At 40.8% G+C, this 18,172-nt stretch overlaps 2 long non-coding RNA genes and 1 other non-coding gene across 3 annotated transcripts; 2 read left to right on the forward strand and 1 right to left on the reverse strand.

Annotated features, from left to right (window-relative positions):
* The first annotated feature begins 15 nt into the window (after window positions 1-15).
* On the forward strand, window positions 16-17,251 carry LOC129045538 (uncharacterized). The gene is made up of 3 exons (XR_010413406.1): window positions 16-156; window positions 5,583-5,635; window positions 12,871-17,251. It is a non-coding gene; the product is annotated as an uncharacterized LOC129045538 (long non-coding RNA).
* On the forward strand, window positions 78-159 carry TRNAL-UAA (transfer RNA leucine (anticodon UAA)). Its single transcript has one exon. It is a non-coding gene; the product is annotated as a tRNA-Leu (tRNA).
* LOC123836701 (uncharacterized) lies at window positions 755-12,416 on the reverse strand. The gene is made up of 4 exons (XR_010413407.1): window positions 11,933-12,416; window positions 8,084-8,197; window positions 4,766-5,026; window positions 755-3,078 (listed from the first exon to the last, which is right to left on the reverse strand). It is a non-coding gene; the product is annotated as an uncharacterized LOC123836701 (long non-coding RNA).
* Window positions 17,252-18,172: the final 921 nt, after the last annotated feature.

Raw genomic sequence — 18,172 nt, forward strand, 5'->3', positions numbered from 1 at the left:
CAGAAATTCTTGAGGGAGGGTGCGAGGACGATGGAATACAGCTTGTAGGAAGAGTGAAAAGCAGACCGTTCGCCTGAACCAGGATGGCCGAGTGGTTAAGGCGTTGGACTTAAGATCCAATGGACAATGTCCGCGTGGGTTCGAACCCCACTCCTGGTAGATGTTTGCTTTTTTTTTTTTTTTTTACTTAAAAATTTTATTTATTCGTTGACCAAATTTCACCGAGCACACCGTGCCTTGGGCCCAAGAATTCCGCCTTCTAGCTGGGAGAGACGCACCCTTCCCCACTCCTCCCCCCAACACACACGTCGCGCGGCCTCGCTTCCCGCCGGCGGGAGACGGCGCGGCGAGCGAGTTGGGCGAGGGCCAGCGGGCTGGGGTTGGGGGCTGGCGGGCCGGCGGGCGGGGGGCTGGCGGGCGGGCCGGGGGTGGGGGGGTGGCGCGGGCGGGCGTCCGGCGGGCGTGGGGCTGGCGGGCCGGCCGGCGGGGGGGCGCGGGCGGGCGTCCGGCGGGCGGGGGGCTGGCGGGCCGGCGGGCGGGGAGGCGTGGGGCGTGGGGCGCGGGCGGGCGGGCGGGCGGGGAGGCGTGGGGCGTGGGGCGTGGGGCGCGGGCGGGCGGGCGGGCGGGCGTCCGGCGAGCGTCTCCCCGGCCGGGGCTGCGCGGCGTCAGCGGCTCGCTGGGCCGAGCCGGGGTGGGGACTCGGCGGCGCAGCCGGGCTCGGGTTCCCGGCTGCAGAGCGAGAGCCGGCCGGGCGGGGGCGGGCGCCTCTGCTGTGAAAGCTTAGTTAGAAAGCTGCCCCTGCAGAAAAGTCAGAGATCAATCTCTCCCATTTTCCTTTTAGCAAAATTAATTGTGTGCACGCAGTTCTTCCATTAGCTCCTTGAAGGCGGAGACAGTATGCATCACAGCTCTAAAATCTTAGGACTCTAACTTGCGTTCGGCTTAGAATTTTAAAATACTAACGGCATGGTCTACTTTGTTTTTTAATACTTTTTAAATATGAAAGTAATCTAAAACCTAGAGGAAAAAGTTGCAACTACAGTGCAAAGAACACTTAAAAAAATCATTTGACAATAAGATACCGACGAGATGCTCCAATACAACCATTAAAATCAGGAAATTAATGATAATTTACTACATCTACTGCCCAAACCGCATTCAATCACTGGTTGTCGTTTGTAGTAAAAAGCTCCTGTTCAGGATAATGTATTGCATTTCCTGTCACATCTCCTTAGGCTTCTTCAATCTGTAACAATTCCTCGGTGTCTTCTGACTTTCATGATCGGGACACTTGTGAAGACGACAGGCCAACCATTTTGTAGAATGTCCCTTTGTCAGTTTGGATTTGTCTGATTAGATTCAGGTTGTGTTTCTGTAGCAAGAGTATCACAGAAGTATCACATTGCATCCTCTAGGTGGAGTGATTTTGATGTGTCCTGTTAACTGAACTTAATTCACTTGATTAAGCCTCTGCCAGGCTTCACCACTATAAATTCACTCTTTTTCCCTTTGTGATTAATACATATTTTGGGAGAAAGTGCTTTGAAGCTTTATAAATATCCTAACTCATCAAACTTTCCATTTTATTCAGGTATTTATGGAATCATAAGTAATCTAAGTATGCACTTATGGTATCCTATTTGAATAAACGGTTACAATCCATTCTATATTTGTTTGATGCTCACAGTGTCCCAGATTTGGTCAGTGGGAAACCATTTAAGCTGACTTTTGACATGTCTCCATCATTCTTTAGCACTTCCTTACTTCCTAGTCCAACATATTCCATGCTTACCTTGTATTTTCTGTGACCCAGTCCTAGAATCAGCCATTTTCAAAAGATCCTTGGTTCTCTTTAGCAGAGAATGGTAATTAGAAACCAAGACCTCAGTCTAGATGTGCTCATACTTTTGATGTGTTACTGTTCCCAGGCTGTCTGAGTGAACAGAATTAGGGACTGTGTATGTATGTGTGTGTGCATATTTATATTTACCTACTCTCTACTTATATTTATATCCAGGAGTTTATACCAACACCTCCAATTCTGTTGCACCATCGTAGATTTTGTTTTAGTTTTTCTATCCATATTTGTAATTCCCTAAGCTTGCCAATGTAAAATTTACCTTGCTTGAGCCTATCTAATGGCTTTAGAATTGAATTGTTCAAGAAGGGAAGGAAAGAGGAAAAGAAAGAGTGTCTAAGTAGTTTGGAAATGAGCATCCTGCCAGCATCTGAGAACTGGCTATGAGCCAGTCACTGTTAGACACTTGGGATGTGCAGATAAATAACCCAGCATCTGTCTCACAGAGCTCAGTTAGTGAGGGATAGATTTTATTGAGCCACATTTATAATGACAAAATATGAATTATGTCCAAGATGCTAAAGGAGCAGTGTGGGAAGCCCTCTTTCCCAGAGTGTCAGCTTTAGTTGGGAATGAAAGGAAGAGAAGTAGGGCTCTGGGAGGGGAGGGAGAGAGGTACAGGTGAGGTAAGCCATCTTGAAACCATGAAGTATGGTCTCTGAAGTCCACTAAAGAATTCAAAACAAGAAACAACCTGATTAGTGTTGCATTTGGAAGTTTCTCTATCGACATAGAAACTCTTGGTCTGTCTGTATAGGTTTGGAAGAGGGGGAGCATATTGAATTGGAAGGAAATATTTTTGGGTGAAGATTACTTAATTCAGTCCATAGCCAATTCAACTGAGCTCAGTGTCCCTCTCCCTTTCTCCTTAAAGGCCAAGCAAGAGAAAAACAAACAAACAAACAAACAAAACCATATTGATTTGAAGCCTTTCCAGCTTGAGCATAGGAGCTTGTGCTAATTTAAGTGTTCGTCTTACTATGTTCAAGTGCAAATATGGAACAGTTCTACCAAGAATAGGGAAAGAGTAGTGTGGAGTTTTACTTTGTTTCTTTGAAACTATATTGTAAGTCAGGCTTCTAGTTTGTATTAACCAGTTACTTTGCATTAGCAGAGATAGTAAAAGACTCATGAGTATTCTTCTTAAGATTGTTGAAATTCTGCCACGTTACTCTGAGATGCCACAAAGAGGGATGAAATGATGTCTGAAGACTGCTGGTCTAGAAACAAGAGAATCTATTAGATAGATCCTAGGGCGCTGAATCACAAGTTTTCTATTGATTAGTATGTAGGGCCTACTTAACCACAATCTTCACATACTAATTTAGGTGGAATCTTTTACTTTACTATTTCCTTCTCTGCATAATGTTTTATCACTGGTTTTCTCTCATTAGCAGGATTCTCTAACTGAATTTTGATTTACTGCAGCAAACATGAAGAATACAATTCAATTTATAAACATTCAAATCACATGGTGACTCAGTAGAAAGAACCCAGGCTTTGGGGTAAGACAGGTTTCCCAATTTTCTCAGGCTACTAGTCTGCCTTTTCCCATTTGCAAATAGGAAAATAATACTTACCCCACTGAGTGGTTGTAAAGCTAAATGAACTATAATAACGCCTTCTTAATGATAATAATAAAAACAAGCATTATTAATATTATTAATTTATATTGTTCTCATAATAATGCCTTCTCACAAAAGTAGGTGTTTCATACGTCTCAGTTCTCTTCCCTTTTCTGGAGCCACTCTTTGTGGGAAGTACAGAAGAACCACACTGTGTAAGTGGGAAGAAGTCTTACCTTGCATGTAAAAACCACTTTGCAATTTTTCAAAAACACTTTTACATTCATGATCTCCCTGGACAGACAAGTTCATACAAGACTCATTGTACATAGGTGGTGGATACAATTATACACCCCCATCTTCTTCCATACATGTAAACGTAATGTTTTCTTTCACTCAAAATTATATACAGAGAGCTAGAGAACGTCAATAGTTCTTAAAAATCGAAATCCTGTCCTAAAATGTAGCAGCATCTTTACTTTCCCATGAAAAGTAGGCCTGTTATATTAGACTCTTTGTTTTTAAAAATTTGTAAAAAATTTTGAATTTGAATCATTTGTGGGTATACCACCGCTAAGTTTAGACTGATTTTCCAATAATTGTTTTAACAATAAGAAATCAAGTCACTACTTAATTTGAATTACAAATTATGAGTATGGGTTTGTAAGCATTCTCTATGTGGGTTTGAACAAGTTGTAAGTTACTCAAAAGTGTTTGATTCTTTTCTGTTGAGCTTCCTTACATAGAACTCGTTGGAAGACTGTTGCCAATACATTTAAACAGTGACACCTACTGGTTAATTGGAGGCAAATTTGTGTGTTAAATTCTGTCTGCTTAATACTGACTATAAAATCCTGATAAATTGTTGTTCCACAGTCACTATGTTTAGGAGCACATTAAGGCTATTGTCTTATCCAGCCAATATTTTGACTTTCTTTTTTCTCTTTCAATCATTGATGATAAATCTGCCATTGGAAAAAAATCCCAAATCATTGACCCAATTTGCACGAGCCATTATTTTAATTGTATGAACAGGGCCTTTATCTCATCCTATCCATCATCTTTGTTTCAGTGTATTTTTTTCAAACTCAGAAACTATGAGATTGAAGATGAATAGATATTTAGGCTAGCCACCGACTTTAAAACACAGAAGCTATGCCCAATTTGGGGAATCTTGAACAAGAAGCTGTCTTTGTCCTCAGTACCAAGTTGGAATTTGGAGATCTTAATTAACCCCTTTGTGTTACATCTTGCTTTTAAGTAACCATTGCAGCTAATTAATGAACAACTTGAATGCACGTCGCACATTTGGTAATTGTTCAAATGAGATAAATGATAATACCTGCAGCTTTCATGAGCATGTTCAGGTACAAAAATCCATGGAGGAGTCAGGGAACATAATTCCAGGTTCCCTGCATCCACACCACTGCTGGAGAGAAGGCCATGGTGAACTCCTTGATTTCATTTTCATGTAGGTAGATTTTGATGTCTCTGAACCACTTACCGGAATATCCAGCAGAGAGGGAATGATTGTGCTGGGAACTTACTGGGAAACTGTGCCTAGCAGAGTGTCTCCAGCACATCATATGCATTGTAGAAATGCCTGTGGAATGAATGAACAGCCTTGAAACCCACTGAGCAGACTTCATAGTTCATCGATTTATTGTACACATATTAATTCTCATTTAGGATGTGTGTTTTAAAATGTACCCCAGATTTCTTTTAATCAAGTATGGTAAGATATACAGACACAGTCATGACTGATATAAAGGAATAATTTTTTTATACCCACAAATCCCTAGAAACAAGCGTCATGGCATGCCATGGAGGGGCACATAGGGAAGCACCAGGGTGAGTCAAGAAGCAGAGGAAGCAAGGGGAAAAGAGGCAAAACCTTTATTGTGGTTTTCACGGGAAGGAATGGGTGAGGCATGGTAAGCGGGCTTAGGATTTGGTAGTTTGAATAATGTCAGCAGGCTGTGGGGTGTAGGGACTGTTCTGAGGTATCTGGCTTCTCTAGAAATGAGCTAACCCTGATCAGCAAGGGCCCAGATGCCAGAATGTCAGAAATACAGAAAATAGGAAAATATAGTTAATTTATATGGGTTCAGACATTCTTACACTTCTTTTTTTTTCTCTTTCTCCTTCTTCTTTTGTAGCTAGGGTGGGCCCTCTCTGATTAGAAGATCCAGAAGCCCAAGGGGGCAAACACGTAAGTGGTTTTTCAATCATTTCCATTTGGGTAGGTCATGCATGGTACTTGTGCAATTCATATCTCAAATTCATCTTTGGGGTTAGATTGTCTTCTCAGCCATTTTATTCATGGCTATAGTATAGTGATGCTCACAAGTGACTGAAAAAGGTAATTTTTTAAATTGCATTGAAAAGATGGATCATTAAGAAGAGTGTTGAATATTTGTCTCAATTCTACAATCTCCTTTGTACATAAACGCAGAAGTATGTGCATTTGTGAAATACACTGCATAGGTCCAAAGAGGCAATGCAGAACTGTGACTAGAAGTCAGTGAGCCCAAATTTTAGTCCCAGCTCCAACTCTGATTAGCAGTGTGACTTTGGACTGGTTATTCAGCTTCTCCAAGTCTTTGTTTTCTCATCTGTAAAATGGGGGTATTTATAGAAGTACCTATCAAATGATTTCTTGTGAGAGTTAAACGTGCTGTTGACAAAGTGCTTAGAAATTGCCTGGCATTTGGATGATCAATAGATTAAACTATGGCTATACTTTAGTGATTTTTATAAAGTGTACCTATAGATTGACTATAAGACCAGTTTTGCTACAAAGGTAAAAGTTGTTCATGGAATTGATTCTGCTGTTGGATATACATTGTATTTGCTATAGCAGTTGCAGTAAAATGAGATCATTAGCAAAAGATACAATTTTTTAAAAGATTTTATTTATTTATTTGAGAGAGAGAGAGCATGAGCAGGGGGGAGGGGCAGCGGGAGAGGGAGAAGCAGACTTCCCGCTGAGCAGAGAACCCGACGTGGGGCTCGAACCCAGGACCCTGTAGATGCTTAACCAACTGAGCCATCCAGGCGCTCCCCCCCCCCAATTTTTTTTTTTTTTTTTTGAGAGAGAGTGTGTGGGCACATGTATGCAGTAGGGTGGGGCAGAGTGAGAGGGATGGAGAGAATCCTAAGCAAGCTCCATGCCCAGGACTGAGCCTGACTCAGGGCTCAATCTCACGAACCTGAGATCATAACCTGAGCCGAAATCAAGAGGCAGATGCTTAATCAACTGCACCACCCAGGCACCACAAAAGACACTATTTTTAAAAGACATGACATTTGGGAGAGGGGCATAGATTGCATTTTTTTGATTTGTTCACTAAACTTTTTTCCATTTAAAAATGGAAATGCCTAACTTTCCATCTACAATCTTTTCTTAAATAAAACGGGTAATTCCTTGAATAATTTTTATGTTAAAAAAATAGCACAGAGTTCTAAACTCTAACTTTTCAAACTCGTGATAAGTGAGCTTATTGTTTTCCTCTGGGTGTCACACCCACTGGGTTAGTCACAAACAGCTATATTAAGGATGTTGTTCACATTTTTTAAACATTAGCATTCTGGCCCACCCAGTTCTGCTCTGATTTTAAATGCAACCTGACTTAATTTTTTTAATTTCACATAAAGAAAAATAAAAGACCCCTATGACTTGGAAGATGTTTAGAATAATATGTAATGCCATGCTTTTAAGTGTGGCAAAGTGCTTCATAGAGTGTAGACTGGCCTTCGAGTCTGTGATGATGCAAAAGAACCCTTTTACTATGACTCCGTGCAATGTCTAATTCTATTAGTGCACTACAAAGAACAATATGTAGAAGGATACACAGAACCAAAATGAAATTTTAAAGTGGCTTAATGAGTTGAAATGACCTCAATAATATACTAATTGAATCAATTAGTCAATTTCTTTAATGCTGATTTTAGTCTCCCATGAGGATTCCTCAGACCAAAGGAAGATGAGGATGAACTTGGATAATTCTGGGTGGAGAAGCCCCTTGGGTAGATCTGGAGTGAAGAGGATGATTTCCACTGGATTTCTCTATTTTGCTTCTACATCTCTGCACCATCAGCCAGTCTAATGCCTGCTTAGAAAACACACAGCTTCTGCTGCCTTTTGCCCATGTTTTCAAAATGTCTAGGGAAGTCTTGTAGGGAAACACCAGCACTGAAAGGTGGGCGACCTCTAGTTCCAACTGAACAATTCATTCATTCAGTATTTTTTAAGTGACTAGAATGGGCAATGCCATGCTGGTTGCTCAGATATGGCAATGAATAAGAAAGACAAGGTCTTGTCCTCATAGATCTTACAGTTAGGGAATAGAGGCACTAAACAGCTACTCATAATTTTAATTCTTTCCCAGTCCTAGTTTTCTCCTAGACGTGTGGGCATAGTTTGGTGCAGGAGAGGAGAGGCAGAGGCCTTTCCCAGAACAGATAGAATGTGAATGGACAGTAGCTGTCTGCCCATCACCAGGAGAGAGCCTGCATTCAGCCCATACACAGAGAGAGAGAGAGAGAGAGAGAGAGAGAAAGAGGGCGAGAGGGAGGGAAAAGAAGAGGGGAGGAAGAAAAAAAGAGAGAAAGAGGAAGAGAAAGAGAGGGACAGACAGACAAAACCCCAAAGACTCACCCAATTCCCAGAGCAAGCTCTTCTGCAATCAGCTCCACACTTGTATTTCCAAGTTAAGATCGTGAATTCCTCCTTAGTGCGTGGCTTCTTATTCGGAGCTAAAAGAGGCCTGTCCTGAATAACATAGCTTTTAAGTATTGGCATAAAGTTGAGTATCTTCTTGAATAGCAAAGGAGTTTAAAAACAAACAAACAAACCTGTAATATTTCAGAAGGAGAACAAGTGATGGCTTCATGAGATTTAATCATGGGCTTGTTGACTGTTAGGGTTGGAAGGGATTTACTTAGACAAAGCTTCCAATAAAGCAGAAATCACCCACTGACCACTCCTGGCAGAGGTAAACTAATCTCTAAACTAGTGGTCATCGGGCGCCTGGGTGGCTCAGTTGGTTAAGCGACTGCCTTCGGCTCAGGTCATGATCCTGGAGTCCCGGGATCGAGTCCTGCATCGGGCTCCCTGCTCGGCGGGGAGTCTGCTTCTCCCTCTGACCCTCCTCCCTCTCATGTTCTCTGTCTCTCATTCTCTCTGTCTCAAATAAATAAATAAAATCTTAAAAAAATAAAAAATAAACTAGTGGTCATCAATAGTGCTAACACTGGCCTTGGGGAGCATTCTGGAGGAAGGTGGGGGCATTTTGGGCTTGACATAATAATTTGGAGGGAGGTTACTGCCATGAGGGAGGGGTCCAGGATGCTGGGCATGCTGCAATGTCTGGGAGTCCCACATAATCAAGACTGATCCTTCATCCTACAAGAGTTTGGACTGTGCAGCAGAATATTCCTGTAGGTTAAAAGCCTGTTTGTCTGACTGCGCTTCTTCAAAATGTCTAGGGAAGCCTTGTAGAGAAACACCAGCACTGAAAGGTGGGCGACCTCTAGTTCCAACTGAACAATTTCCATGCGCTTTCCATGTTAAACACAACCTAACTGCCCTTTCCATGTTAAACACAAGATATTTTTGCAAGCTTTCAAAATGCAGTGAATTTTCCAAGTGCCCAACTACCATGTAAATCAAGGAAACATTGTACATCATTTTATTTAGAATTTCATCAAGAGCTAGTTTCCATGTTAGAAAACACATCGCTCACAGCAGCAGGACTATTTGAGTATTTGGTATTTGATTCACTAGTTCAACACACCTGCCTACATTTGTTGCTATTGTATTCCTGATGATTTGATGGGTTCTGTCTTCTGTGGTATGGTCATGCTCTAGCACCTGCATATTGAGCTATCCTAGAGAACCAGATGTCTTTGACTTCTTCACTCATCAAGCTGGGCCTTTCATCCAATTCTGGCTCATTTGTTCTTTTGCTGACATAGGCTGCTCGTGCCTCTTCTTGAAACGTCTGCTTCCCACATTCTCCTGAGGCCAAGTAGGCAGGATTACATCACCCCAACCTCCTTGCATCAGTTGACTAGGCCAGGGTGGGTACCTGACTCAACTGGGCCAATTACGTTCTCTGTCAACCATTTGCAAAGATACATAAGGTCATTTTCTGCTGTGTGCACAGAGAAGCAAGACCATCTGATGTGCAGAGAGAGAGATGGAAGAAGCCAATGCAGAGAAAAGCAGAGATGAGTGACCATGTGGCCAAGAGAGAAATAGACACCAGTGAGCAGCTGCTTTGGTCGTCAGAGCATTTACTAATGCAAGTTTCTGACTTCAGGAAGCCTGGCTGACTACTTTACTGCTCATACTTGTGGTCAAATGGTGCGTGACATGAAGGTTCGCCTTTGACTTGGCCAGATGGGTGCGGGAACTCTTCAAGACCTGAGGGTCAGGTAGAATGAGTCTTGAGCTACTCTCAGGTTGCAATTTCTCCTCTAACACTTTGCTAGTTCATGTGTCTCAGTTGAACTTATGTAAGTGATTTTTAAAAACTTGTATTTGAAATTATTTAAAACTTTCTGAAAAGCTGTAGAAACAGTGCATCCTTTACTTGGATTCCCCAATTGTTAACATTTTACCCCGTTTGTTTCATCCTTTTCCCATTCTCACTATCTCTAATTCGCTAAATAATTTGAGAGTAAGTTATGGATATGACACCGATTACTCCTACATGTTTTCCAAAACACAAGGATACCCTCCTATATTACTACACTATAATAATCAAAATTAGGATGCTGATATCAATATAATATTAGCACCCAATACATAAATCCCATTCAAATTTTGTTGATTTCCTCAATGGCATTCTTAATAAACACTCTTTCCTTTTTGGTTCATGTCTCTAGTCTAGGCTCTTCAATCTAGAATAGTTCCTCCTTCCTTTTTTCACCTTTGTGACCTTGACTGATCAGTTATTTTGATAGAATTTCCCTCAATTTATATTTATCTTCCATTTCCTCATGATTAGATCCCAGTTGTTAACTTTTGACAGGAATGCCATGTACGTGATGCCATGTTCCTCTTAGTACATCATATCAGGAGGCACATGATGTCAATTTGTCCTATTTCTGGTGATACTGACTTTTAAACTTAGATAAAATGGACAGGTTTCTCAACTGTGAAGTTAATTACTAAGTATTGTGTACTTCCACCCACCAGTATTAACTTCCATTGATGATTTTTATCTGAATCAATTATCACTATGATTTTTGCCAAATGGTGATTTTTTTTCTATGTCCATCATTCCATCTACACTTCTTACTTAGCGTTCTACTATAACATAGACTTTCCTGCCTCACGTATTCATTCAATTACTCAATATAAGCTCATGGATTCTTTTTTTATTCAACTGGTTATAACCCATACAGTCATTAAGATTTGGCTGTTCAAATTTTCCCAGCTTTGGCCAATGGAACCCCTTTCAAGCTGGTCATCTCGTCTCCCTGACTCTCTCCATATGTACTAGCCAAGAGAGTCCTGTGTACTTCCTCTGGTCATGCTGACCTGACACCATCCCCAACCCTGTATGATACCCATATGCCAGGTAGCTATGAATCTAAATGCTGAACTCTACACAGCTTTTAATAGCCCTTATTTCAGCTACTCTTTTAGGTTATTGAGATCATTTTTGAATTTTGATTCTGTCATCTGTTAAACTACCCAGGCTTTTAATACATTTTTATTCACGTTGTTGAGAAAATCTTGAATACAACAGGGGCCAAGACTTTTCTACTATCAGAGATACTTTTTCCAGGTGGAATTGATACATTAATACATACTTTTGTATGTTGTTGTTCAACCAGCTCCAAACTCACATTTAATAACTATCCAGTTTGCAGTTATTCATTGTGACCACAAGCATGTCTTGAAATTTTTCTCTAATAGTGTGCCAAAATTAAAATGCATTCTGTCTACGCATAGTGTAGTGACCTTATAAAAAATAAAATTGTTAGTTTGACCTAAGATTTAGTAAATGAACCCATGCTGACTTTTAATGCTCATTGCCTTCTTATCAGAGGGGCTAAGTAACTGGCTCGAAGTATAGCTAAGTGAAGACCTGGAATTTGAGCCCAGGCTGGTATACCTATCTCTAAAGCTTTGCTTTTTTCACACTGCCTCTGTCAGTTTACATGGGGATGGAGAAGGACCTCCTCTTTCTCTTTTTACATTTTTTAAAAAAAGATTTTATTTATTTATTCATAAGAGATAGAGAGAGAGGCAGAGGGAGAAGCAGGCTCCCCACTGAGCAGGGAGCCTGATGCTTGACTCTATCCCAGGACCCTGGGATCATGACCTTAGCCAAAGGAAGAAGCTTAACCATCTGAGCCACCCAGGTGCACCATCTCTTTTTACATTTTGTATTACTTTAAGGAGACATTGTCCGAGTGCAAGTCTTGGCACTTAGGTGTGCTGAAGGGCAAGTCAAAGTTTACCCTGGAGGGGCTCAGGAGTTACCATTACCTCAGTTCTCTGGGTGTAGACAGGCAGCCATTCTTCACAGTTTCTTGAGTCCCTTCCCAAAATGTCCTACTGCATCGCCCATTTGATGTATAGATTGAAACCTAACTTAGAAAAGCAGATAGTGAATCTGTTTGACTAAGAGCAAAGCATTTCTAAAACACAGTTATGAAATGAAATTATTTGTACATGTGAAATATTTACCCAACATTATTTTATCTCTCAGAACACCGGTATTTCAAATATTATGCAGCTGATTAGTTCAGGGAAAGTTAAGAATTTTATTGTTGTTGTTTCCTTCTTTTTTTAACCCCTTTCATCTAAGGCTCACTACAGCTTAGAAATGCCACAAAAGCCAGGAAAGCTATCCCCACTCAATGAAGGTGGCTTTGCCAGACAAAGAAAGAAGAGGAAATAAACAGAAATCTCCTTAAGTACTAGGAATGGTCCCTTGAGGCTGTTTTGCAGGATTTGGTGAATGTTGTGTGCAAAGATCACATTCTTGTGGTTGTGGTCATATTGAAGGGATAAGAACCCAGGAAGAAGAAAGATTCTGAACAAAGGAAGATTGAAGTTCACTAGCAGGGAGAAAAATCCCCACAGAGGAGTCTGTAAATTCAAGAGAAGTGGTGGGAGTCCTCATTTCAATGCTTAGAGATGAACTGCACAAAATAACAGAGGCACTTGTGTGGGGAGCAATCCTAAGCTGGTGGCTGCTCAGACAAGTCCACCCACCAGGATTTGGCCACTTACAGCTCTACAGCTTTCTAAGCTTCTGGGATGAGGGCTCCCTGCTTCCCACCTCTCAGGAAAATGGCCCATGGGCCCCAAAGCCCATCTATCCTGTGATGCACTTGAAGCTGAGTGAGCCTGCGGGCCCTTGAAAAGAACCCTGCAAGTTCACTGGTTTTTTCCATGCAAATATCTTTTTTTCTCTACAGAATCTTCATGAAGAAGTAGCATTTCCATCACCTGTTGTCATCAAATAAATCTAGATATTTTCTCCTGGATTCGTTCATTGTTTGTATTGTTGAGACTTCTGGTGGCCCACCTTCCCCCATCTATTCTCCACTTCATCCAAAGTAGTTGAAGCACAATGTTTGGCAGGGACACATTGCTGCCTGGAATAAAGACCACATTGTACAACTTTTCTCTTAGCTGCAGGCAGCAGTGTGTGTAAGATTTGGCCAGTGACATAGGTAGAAGTGCTACTGGAAAACTTCCAAGAAAACATCCTTAAAGGACTATGTGAGCATGCCCTTTGCTCCTGAGAACATGGATATGGTGACTGGTCACACTGGACCAGGGGAAGGAGGCCACCGCCTGGGGTTGGGAGAAAAGAAAGCTAAAAGGAGCTTTTTCCTGAGGTCTTATCTTAGTAAAGCAAAACCACCATCACGGCTCAGGACTACCGAAATTCAGATGTCCATGAAGACTGGAATAAACTGTTATTTGGGGAATCCAAATTTCTTTTATCTGCAGCCACTCGTCCTACTTGATAGTAGCACAAATCAGTATAAATATTAATATTAGTATAAGAAATACTAGAAAGAAGTCATTGACCATTGCTCTATACTGACACTTCAGCTTTTTCTTTTCTTTTCTTTTTTAAGATTTCATTCATTTATTTCACAGAGAGAGAGAGAGAAAGAGAGCATGCACACAAGCAGGGAGAGCGGCAGGCAGAGGGAGAGAAAGAAGCAGGCTCCCCACAGAGTGGGGAGCCCGATGTGGGACTCGATCCCAGGACCCTGGGATCATGACCTGAGCTGAAGGGAGACGCTTAACCGACTGAGCCACCCAGGTGCCCTAGCTTTTTCTTTTTATCACATGTCCTTTCAGTCTTGCCCTGAAATACTGACATATAATTTAAGAGAATTGTCAAATTTCCAACCTGCCTACATGAATATTAACATAGAAAAAAATGGTCACATGATTAATTTTTTTTTCCCTAAGCGAAATTACAGCCAATGATACCAACATTAAGATGTCAGGCAAAGCAGACAGCAGACTCTACATACTTTCTTTTTTTTCTTTTTAAGTTTAGGACACTAAAGGAGCAACAGAGTTTCTGAATCTGAAGGCTCTGGTCCCCTGTATGTGTTCCTCCTCTCTGAATCCCTCCATTCTCTGCTTCCCCAGAGATTAAAACTTAGGAGAGAGATGGGTGGCTTAGTTGGTTGAGCATTTGGCTCTTGGTTTTGGCTCAGGTCATGATCTCATGGGTCGTGACATCAAGACCCACACTAGGCTCTGCATTCAACTCAGAGTCTGCTTGGGATTCTTTCCATCTTCCTCTCCCTGCCGCCCTGTCCTCCACTCCCCCCAGGCTCACACGTGTGTGTGTGCACGTGCGTGCGCGTGCTCTCTCTCTCTCAAATAAATCTTAAAAAAAAAAACAACTCAGGAGAGAGATAGGCTAGAGACATAAGATGGGAATCATTAATCTAAAGGTGACAATGAAAGCAAAGGAATGAAAAAAAATTACACAGGAGTAAGGAGATGAGTAAGAAGAGAGTCCCTGATGGATTTCTGCAGAAAGTTCACATTTAAGTAATGCATAGAGAAAGAGATCTTCTTAATGAAGACTGTGAAGGAGTGGTTAGAGATGCTGAAGAAAAACAAAACATTATCAATGTCTTCTATTGATCAACTGATAAACAGCATCAACTTTCTGTGATCTGGAAAATAAGACATGAATTGATAGATGGTCACTTGGATCTAGCAACTAGGAGGCCATCAGTGATGACCAACACACAAGCAGTTTCAGGTGGCAGGAATGGGGCATGGGGAGAGGTTCAGGAAGAGGTGGGGCAGGGCAAGATTCTGTGCATAGATGTATCCAAGACTATTTCCAGCACACAAACTATTGGGCTGCTCTTTGTTTGCATTCAATGGCAAAGTCAGTTAAAAAGTCAGTTGTTTGACTGAGTGGACCTTCCAAGTCCTTTGAAGCAAATTAATATTTGTGTGCAAACCTAGTCTATGGTAAAAGAAAGAGAAAACTGGAAAGCAGCCTTTCTTGGAGGGTAAAATCTCCTTTATGGCACCACAGTCCTGCCAAAGTGCCTCTCAGGGGCATCTGGAAAGGGAATGGAAGCCACCACTTGCTTGAATAGTCACATTAGCCTTGAAAGGCATTAGACATCTAAGCAAATGCTCTACTGCTTCCAGAATTAAGCACTTACCACACGGAGGGAGGCTGAAAAGTTAGAAAGAAGAAACCCGGGCAAAGAGCCTGAGAAACTGACCTACCTTTTGAGAGCTAGAATTAGGATGGAAATTTGGAACTTGGAAGACTTTCTGGTTTTTCCCACTGTTTCTATTTTCTGTAATTATTTCCTTTTTGTAAAAGCTTGCTATTTTGTAAAGTTCTCTGATATGTAAAGACAGTTTCTTCTTATTATCTCTGTTTCTCAGTGCTTTGTGTTATCATGTGCTAAATATATTTCACCATTTTATTTACTTCGGGCTGAAGTGCTGACGCCATTATGTGACTTTTCCACATCCAAATTCGAGCTGCACATTTCAAAGATAAATCACTGTAATTATTTATCCTCTTCAGCAGCAGGAGGTGTAAAAGCCAAACTAATATGCACCTTTAGCCCATTTGAATGAGTCTTTGAAAACAAATTGCTCAGAACTCTTAACTCTGACTCTGTATTTCTAGATCCCCTAATAGTATGAGATAATTGAGGTTTGTGGAATGAGTTGGGAAATTTTACTTATTTTTCAAAGACTCCCAACCATAGCTTCATATTTATTAGGATTCTTATTGAGTCCTACAGGGTCAGTCCTCAGGGTTGGTCAGTCCTCACCAACAACCTCAGAAAGAACCTGAAAACTAGAGGTTTGGAATTCAGAGTGAACACTTTCGAAGCTAGGGCTCAAGAAGTTTCTATTTGGTTGCTTTGGTTTATTTTTAGAAGGCAATTCTTGTCTCCCTAGCACTTTTCTTAGGTAACTTAAAATGCAATCATTATCACAAATTCGAATTTCCTTCCCTTCCTGATGGCAGAAAATGAAGTTTGCTAAAATTTATTTCCTATTCCACTCTGAGGTAGAAAGAGAAGTTTTCTGAAAAATTCTTTCCTTAAGTGGATGGATAAAAAATTACCCACATTGTAACTTGACCTGACTTTGAAAGGGTAATATGCATAAAGGCAATCACTATTTTTATTCAGGAAATGTACCATCAGGGCCTTCATGTCAAATGCAACCTCCCTTACCCCAACAGAGTTGCCAAGTTCTACTAATTTATTTTATTTTATTTTTTTTCCCTGCTGGACAAATTTCTTGGTTCATTGTTAGAGAGTTCCTCCCAGGTTCTTGGGAAAAACCTTGGCTGGTCAGAAGTGGTTCATGGCTTCCTTCTCTCTACCTCTGCCTTTTTTATTTTAAATACTTTCAAAATGCAATCTCTTAATCACATGCTATACAAGGAAATCTTGATGGAAAATACTAGGGTTTAAAATTTCTCACATAAGCAAATTTTTTTAGATGATGGAAGTTAATCATAAGCAGAAGCCAAGAATATAATTTGCAGAATTCCAATTTGTTGAAGGCTAGTTTTCCAAAAGCTGATTTATAGAATATTCTAATATATCACATTTATGTGAGTATTGTAAATTTTTAAAAATATTCAATTTCTCAAAATTTAGCATGTTCTATGGGAATCCATCATACTTTTTTCTTAATATACAGGATCATTTTAGGTAAATTCTGATATTCATTTTAGATGGTTTTAAACTTGAAATAAAAATTTAAAGCTGACAGAGATGTGACAATATTCCTGTTAAAGCTAACAAATATGTCTGAAATACCAATAAATCTGCTAAGTTGTTTGTTTGGTAAATTTGCTTGATGCTAATTTAATGTGTGGTGACTAGATTAAGACATGTGTCCCCTGTATAGTGCGGTATGTACCCTGCATATATCCAGGGCATTATTCACATGAACTATGTTGTGAATGGGTCCACTCACAGTTGTGCAGCACAGAGACCCTAGACCCAAGATAGATCATGACCCTAACCCTAACCCTAGCCCCAACCAAGTGGCATGTTGGGAGCTCCATTAACCAGACCAACAATCCCAATCTAATTTGGAGGAACACACATATCCTAGAAGTTCAAATTAAGAGGATCAAGCAAGGCCAGAAGCATAGCTTGTAGGATAAGTTAGAATTATCTGGAGGAGATTTTAAAAATTCTTATATCCAAGTTGCACCCCAGACCAATTAGTTCTTGGTAGGATCCAAGCATGAACTTTTTTTTTAAAGATTTTATTTATTTATTTATTCATTTGTTTATTTATTTATTTGAGAGAGAGAAAGAGTGTGCGTGCATGAGCAGGGGGAGGGGGAGAGGGAGAAGGAGAGGGAGAATCTCAAGCAGACTCACAGGACTGGATCTCACGACCATGAGATCATGACCTGAGCCGAAATCAAGAGAGTTGAACCCTTAACTGACTGAGCCACCCAGGCATGAACATTTTTTTTTATTCGCATATAATGTATTATTTGTTTCAGGGGTGCAGGTCTGTGATTCATCAGTCTTACACAATTCACAGTGCTCACCATAGTACATACCCTCCCCAATGTCCATCACCCAACCACCCCATCCCTCTCACCTCCACTCCAGCAAACCTGTTTGTTTCCTGAGAGTAAGAGTCTCTTATGGTTTATCTCCCTCTCTAGTTTCGTCTTGTTTAATTTTTCCCTCCCTTCCCCTATGATCCTCTGTCTTGTTTCTCAAATTCCTCATATTAGTGAGATCATATGATACTTGTCTTTCTCTGATTGACTTATTTTGCTTAGCATAATACCCTCTAATTCCATCCATGTCATTGCAAATAGCAAGATTTCATTTTTTTTGATGGCTGCATAATATTTCATTGTATATATGTAACCACATCTTCTTTATCCATTCATCTGTTGATGGAAATCTAGGCTCTTTCCATAGTTTGGCTATTGTGGACATTGCTGCTGTAAACATTGGAGTGCATGTGCCCCTTTGGATCACTACATTTGTATCTTTGGGGTAAATATCCAGTAGTGCAATTGCTGGGTCATAGGGTAGCTCTATTTTCAACTTTTTGAGGAACCTCCATACTGTTTTCCAGATTGGCTGCACCAGCTTGCATTCCCACCAACAGTGTAGGGGGGTTCCCCTTTCTCCACATCCTCCCCAACATCTGTCGTTTCCTGACTTGTTAATTTTAGCCATTCTGTCTGGTGTGAGGTGG

Source organism: Mirounga angustirostris, unplaced genomic scaffold, assembly GCF_029215605.1.
Source record: "Mirounga angustirostris isolate CCGP_5_RB_7025 unplaced genomic scaffold, mMirAng1.0.hap1 SCAF_8, whole genome shotgun sequence".
Classification (NCBI taxonomy): domain Eukaryota; kingdom Metazoa; phylum Chordata; class Mammalia; order Carnivora; family Phocidae; genus Mirounga; species Mirounga angustirostris.